We start from the raw sequence: 6,516 nt of genomic DNA, 5'->3' as shown, positions 1-6,516 counted from the left end.
AAATCTAAGGACGGACGATAAGTTTTTCTTACTGGCCAATTCGAGTTTTAGTTGTTCGATCTGTATCCAATTTGATACGGATCTGCTAGTGTCATATTGGAAACAGGTCGCTTGTACGAACTCGAGAACTCGAACTCGAATTGGCCTGATAGACTTGAGAAAAATCGAACAAGTACAAATAAATATTATGAAAATTTCATCTGATACGTCTGATAGTGAATGCTGATGGCACCGGCGAAGCCTGAAAAATAAGTTTATTTTATTGGTATGCATGCGGTAAGCGGACCACAAACATCGATCTGTTGTAAGCCGCATTCATTTTATGCATGTGCGTGTAAGCAAATGCGAGAGTAGAAAGGGGAGAAATGCATGAGGTAAAAGCCCTCATGATGGAGGTGACAAACGGTTGGCGGCGCTAACGAGACTGCAACTTTGAGGGTTTGCTTATAGATAGGGACGTATACTGGAACGCAACTGCCTCACAAATGCTGACTCGGCGAAAGTTAATTAGTACGAGTCACCTTTTTAGTATGCCTTAAAGTGTTTAAAGACATTTTAAGTTAATAGCGTAAATTCAGTACCTAACAGGATTATATACCTACATAACATAAAATCAGTTTACAGGTACTAAAATATATCCACATAAATATATTATATACATAAAAATACATATAAATAAAATAACATACAGTGTGTTTTCTGTAAAAGGAGCAATAAATTAAACTGTAGGCTGTACTCCTCAAACTGACCAACAATTGTTCAGCAACTTTTGAAAATAACTCATGGTTTTATTTTTATTACACTTTAAAGTTTATTCTAAGACGCAATGTACTGCAAATTTTGTTATGTTAAAAGCGTGACAAGTAACGTCAAACACACTGATATCAGCGTACATTGAATGCAATATTTATTTTGTATGAAAAAGAGGAAGTCTCAAGGATTCATAATTTTTAAAAGTTGCTGAACAAATGTTGGTCAGTTTTAGGAGTCCAGCCTTTAGTTTAATTTATTGCTCCTGTTACAGGAAGCAACCTGTATAAATAATGTATACTAGTGACTAATTTACTAGTATAGTATCTTCATGAGCTATTTAAATGACATGAATACACTGAAACTTAGTAAAAAAATACATATGGGTAAAACACTCTTGTAAAATTAGCGACAAAATAGCAATACGCTAGAACAATACCCAGTATGGAGGAAGGCGTTAATTGGTACATTAATGCCGCACTAAAACCATTCAGATTTCACACTAGTAATAATCCAAAGGCCCTCTTCTATAGATTAATAGCTCACTGCGCAACGACTGCCCCTTACAATGTTACTTTTTATGGAGCACCATATTTCCTTACGCTCCGTTTTTACAACTGGCACTGAGCTTAAGAAGTGTTGGTAAAGGGTTAATATTACTGCCAACCATACCTAACATTGTTCGCAAATATCATAGGTACCTAGTGGAAAGAATCTTTACGGACTGTCTAAAATTAGTTTTATATAAGTATTCATCGTGAAAAATTCCTACCAGAAATAATATATTCGGGGAAACAAGGAGAAGGCAGATATCGGAATGTTATAATATCGAAATATTTTACGATACTCATAAAGTAGTTACTTCAAACAATACTCTACATATAATATGTAGGTATAATATTATCATTAGGCAGCACTGTGGTTATAAAACCGTTACCGAATAAGGAAATAAAATTGCTAACAGTACTTGAATCAGTCAGTGACGTTATATGTGTCTGCTTGGGTTAATTTTGGGTCAGACGAAAGCGTGAATTCAATCAGAAGCAACCACCCGAAGCAATCTTGTGGGCAATGAAAGCGATTGGGGACAAGTGCGCCGGGCGTCGAGTGACCGGCGGACGCCAAGGGTCCTCACCTTGCGGACTACTCACCCAACAAATATTTCTCAAAAGTAGCGTCAAATATTGGACTACTTGATGCGAATTCTGTGGTTACAAGTGTCGCCTGTTTGACTAGGGATTTATTTAAAGCATTTTAGATAAAATTAGATAGTAGTAGACTTACGTAATATCCGATTCTATACATTAACACTACACATATTTGTATGTGTAGTGTTAAAGTATAGAATCATATCAAGCTAACTGTGCATACTTAGTATTTGTAGTTAGTGACAAAATGTGGCAGTATCATTTTTCTCTTTCTCTTTGTTCTGTTCAATTTGGTGCAAAATTAGCTTAGACGGATTTTAATAATATTGATATATCTTTCAAATACCCTAACAATATTAATTTTTCTTTAATTCATGAGTAACATCTTAGAGCAGAACCTTCGACTAGAACTATCAAGTTAAAAATTTCATTCCACAAAAAACGAGCCATCTAGCTTTTAAAACGAAATCTCTTAATTAGTTCTGCGATGTGATTCAGACGCTTTTTTATGCCACAAATTAAGAAAAGAGCTTTTGTTATTTTTATAGGTACTTATAAAATATACATCTTTATTAAAAAAAAGTCAAGCTTAAACGTTGCAGCGCCGGATTAAGAATTTCAAAATGTCTTAACTATTAAAGGAAGATAGATTAAATAGGTACTTAAAGAGAGTAATTTTTTTTTGTGTAGTCCTCATTAAATAGACACGATATTACAATTTTCAATTTAAGTAGCGGCTACTGTTTTGGGCCCGATTCGGATTATGAAATAGACATCTATTAGACATCTTCTAGACATCACCAAGATACGATAACGATATGTTTAAGATCTAACCTGTCAAATTTGACATTTGCGCGATTCTGGAGATACTTTTGAACGATTTCCACAGGATATGACTTAGAGATCCAATTCACATCTAATACATATCTTACTCTATGTAACGTAAAAGTGACATTGGGTGCCCGAATTGCGCTGCAAAAGAGAACTAGTTGATATCTAAACTATAACGTATCTAGAATGGATCTAGTACGTGTCGTCTGTTGTGAATATCTTGAAGTTCGAATACGGCAGTTACTCTGTGCTGTGGGCAACGATTTAAGTGAAACAGACAGCGAACTACTTAGTACTTAACCTTCGTCAAGAAACGTTGACCCCGACTCGCAGTTGTAAGGGCGCAAGGTAGGAAAATAAAATTAGCATTGCTTTGTGCAATTAAATTATTATAAGGCTTTTAGCTGCCTCAGGGTATTTAGAAGGGTAATAAGTAATTAACACGAGCCGCACCTAACTCATTTGCAAGGTTTCTTTCAACATATTCTGTATATTAGGTGAAGGATCTTAGATACCGACTTGTATATAGAGAAATGTCATTCAAACTTGTTCTCCTCAGTGCATTAGAGTTAGCCTGCCGGCGTATTATGGATAACTTTATCCATCTTTATCCACGTGATAAAACAACTGTCACTTTTTAACACCGTGGGATAGAAAGTGGAGGGACACCGCTTTATCACGCTGTCACGTAGACTAGAACGACCATCATATCCGTACTGATGATATAATAGATGTTGGTTTGTGACAAAGAGTAAATTGTTTGTCACTTTTTAGTTAATTTTGCAATAGCCCCCTCTTAGGGTAAATTCTCTTGTAGTAGTGGTTCTCTTTATTTTATTAACACATAAATATTATGTACTTTATGAATACGTTAGTAGGTATAACATAATTCGCTAGCTGTTGTACCTATATTATCACTGCACCTTATAAAAGAAAGTCCTATCTGTCAGTCTGTAGGTTTATGGTAAACTCAAAAACTACTGAACGAATTTTCATGCAATTTTCACCGATCAATTGAGTGATTTTTGGGTAAGATTATTAGGTGTCGCTGGTCGCATATAATTTCTCCCTCGTATCGCGTACCTATATGTAATATTCAGTAATTTATTTTATTTTCTTTGTTTGTGTTATATTACTACACTATTTTTTTGTCCAATCCGTTAGCAATAGGGGTAGGTAATATAATTTATATTATATCAAGTGTCAACTATAAATTCTTCAGCCTCATTCTCGTTTCTCCAACATTTTACAACCTTCGATTGGGTATATTTCTAAGGAACATACCTATTGATCTCAACTACGTACCTACTAGGGTTGCCACCCGTACTTTAATATAAAGTATTGTACTCTATTTTAGCCGTGTGTACGTTATTTTTTACGAAACACATAAAGTACGCCAAAATACTTTATTTACAACATTCATCAGTGATTAGTATTTTTTTAAGTAAAACACACATATTTTATAAATTTTCATACTTAAATTGAACAGTAAAATACTTTAGAGTATGTTTCTGAACGAAATTTTATTACATTTCGCATTTTATGGGGCCTACCTACACACATGCATGACCAACGCGAACGTTGGCAAACATAAGGGACGCAGATATATGAACGCATCGCTGCGTCCTTTTCATTTACCGACGTTGGTTGGACATGAGTTTGTGGGCCCCATTACCGCTTGGCATTTCGAAATTGACATTGACAGGCTTGACAGCTGCCACTGCCACTGTCAATAGTGTCAATAAAATTTTCGCGGTATCCCCATTCCCCAATATCTGTCGTTTTTCTGTCTTGTCTCTTGTGTTGTGTGCTTCGAGCAACACCGGCTTCCGACATGTCGGAAGGGAGGGGCCCAAGCGATATCTCGCCGTACAAATCTTTCTGCCATTTTTCGCGGGGGGAAAGGTCCACACAGTCGCATTTCTCACACACTTACATACAAAATCCAATCTGTAATGACGACACAAATACATAGAAAATGACACACGTCAAAGACAAATCTTGCAAACCTCGATCTCTTTTTGTGTACGGACGAGTGACTAGTGTCACAACACGCACACTAACACATTTTCGTTGAAGTATGTCATTGTATTCTGAGAGATGAGAAGTCGGATTTGTCGCTCGACCGATCCGCAATTTGTACTGAGCGAGCAAAATCGATAAATCCAACAATTACTTGAGACTAAAATATAATAATTGTATTTAAATGTAATTTAACGTATGATATGTAAAAAAAAAATATTACATGTGAAATGTAACACTTTCTTTTTGTAAATTTGATGTCCCCGACCTCTTTTTATAACAAAAAACCGAGCAAACAGGCATTTTTGTGCAGCAGTGTTCACGCGCGCGTCTGGACTCGGTCTAGTGAAAAATCCAAGTGCAACTAGTTTTATTACCCGCGCTAGATTAAATTGACGCGCTAATCTTGTACCTCGGCAGAGGGGAAATAGTGCGAATGCCGCCTCCCTTCCGTGTTGCTCGAAGGTTGTGTGTGATTCTGCGCTAAACTTTTGTTGAGAATAAGTTTTAAAACAGTGTTAAAAGGTGTTTTGACTGTTAGATTCCTTAAATTTAAAATGGAAAGTGACTTAAGTGACGAAGAATACGAAGATGGGACTGTTCGCGTGGTAAAAAAACGTAAAGTAGAAAAACGTGCACAAAAATATAAATTTCAATGGGAAGCCGATTTCCCTTGGCTAAAGAAGGATGAAACTAACGATTTTAATGCAAAATGCACAGCGTGTGGTGTTGTTATTGTTATCGGAACAGGTGGCGTAGGTCAGGTGAGCATTAATTTTTTTTGGTACCTATTCTATTACCCTTCACTGGCTACACTACATAGATTACCTAGTTTACCTATTTGGATTAATGAAATGAAGCCTTTTAACTGGTTTTTTATTGAAGAATTTGAATACATTAATTTTTAAGCCATGTGCCAAAAATAATATTTTTCATACTACATATTAACATATTATATAATTTATGTAGTACAGTCGGCTCCATAAATATAGGTACAGATGGAACATAAATATGTAAACAGTTACACCTTATTGTCAATGTAATAAGGGTGTAACCATATTTATGACTGTTTATATATTTATAGATGTGACCGTCTGACCGTACCTAGTACCTACACACACTTCAAAGACAGGTATACAATTCCGATTAATATACAGTTTCATTCACGGTTAGTTGTTTGGTCAAGTTACTGGTGCATGTTTTAACTCTAACAGTCTTAACTTAACTAACTATACTGTATTGTTTGAGTGTTTTTGTGCATACTAAAATTACTAAACTAACTTACTGCCATGGTGTGTCTGTGACTCTGTTCAATTTTGTGTTAGTAAGAATAATGTAGTACATAAATATGTACTTGTATCATACATACTTGTCTTGTTTTATTGAGGGCCTGAGAGGGTGGACTGGTGAAGGGTGAAGGTGGAGGTAACATGGTTTGTTTTTTTTTATTTCCAGATAAAGCAACATGAGAATACTAATACACACAAAAAAAGAATGGAAATTAAAAAAACATCTGGGCTCTTAAGTAAATTCCTGACAACTCCATCTACATCTAACACTGCATGTCTCAACAATAACACTGAGAATGTTTCAGCGGCTGAGCTTGCCTTGACATATCATGCTATAAAACATAATCTTTCATACAACAGTATGGATTGTCTAGTGAAATTAAATAAAATTATCTACGTTGACTCAAGCACAGCCACCAGCATACGGTTAGGCCGAACAAAAATGGAAGCTTTAGTGACTGAGGTGTTGGGGCCAT

The 6,516-nt window shown here is 35.7% G+C and overlaps 1 long non-coding RNA gene across 1 annotated transcript; it reads left to right on the top strand.

Annotated features, from left to right (window-relative positions):
- Window positions 1-4,424: 4,424 nt before the first annotated feature.
- Window positions 4,425-6,516, top strand: LOC134680539 (uncharacterized). The gene is made up of 3 exons (XR_010100466.1): window positions 4,425-4,531; window positions 5,217-5,515; window positions 6,207-6,516. It is a non-coding gene; the product is annotated as an uncharacterized LOC134680539 (long non-coding RNA).

Source organism: Cydia fagiglandana, chromosome 3 (assembly GCF_963556715.1).
Source record: "Cydia fagiglandana chromosome 3, ilCydFagi1.1, whole genome shotgun sequence".
Lineage (NCBI taxonomy): Eukaryota > Metazoa > Arthropoda > Insecta > Lepidoptera > Tortricidae > Cydia > Cydia fagiglandana.
This window is presented reverse-complemented; position numbering and strand designations above follow the sequence as displayed.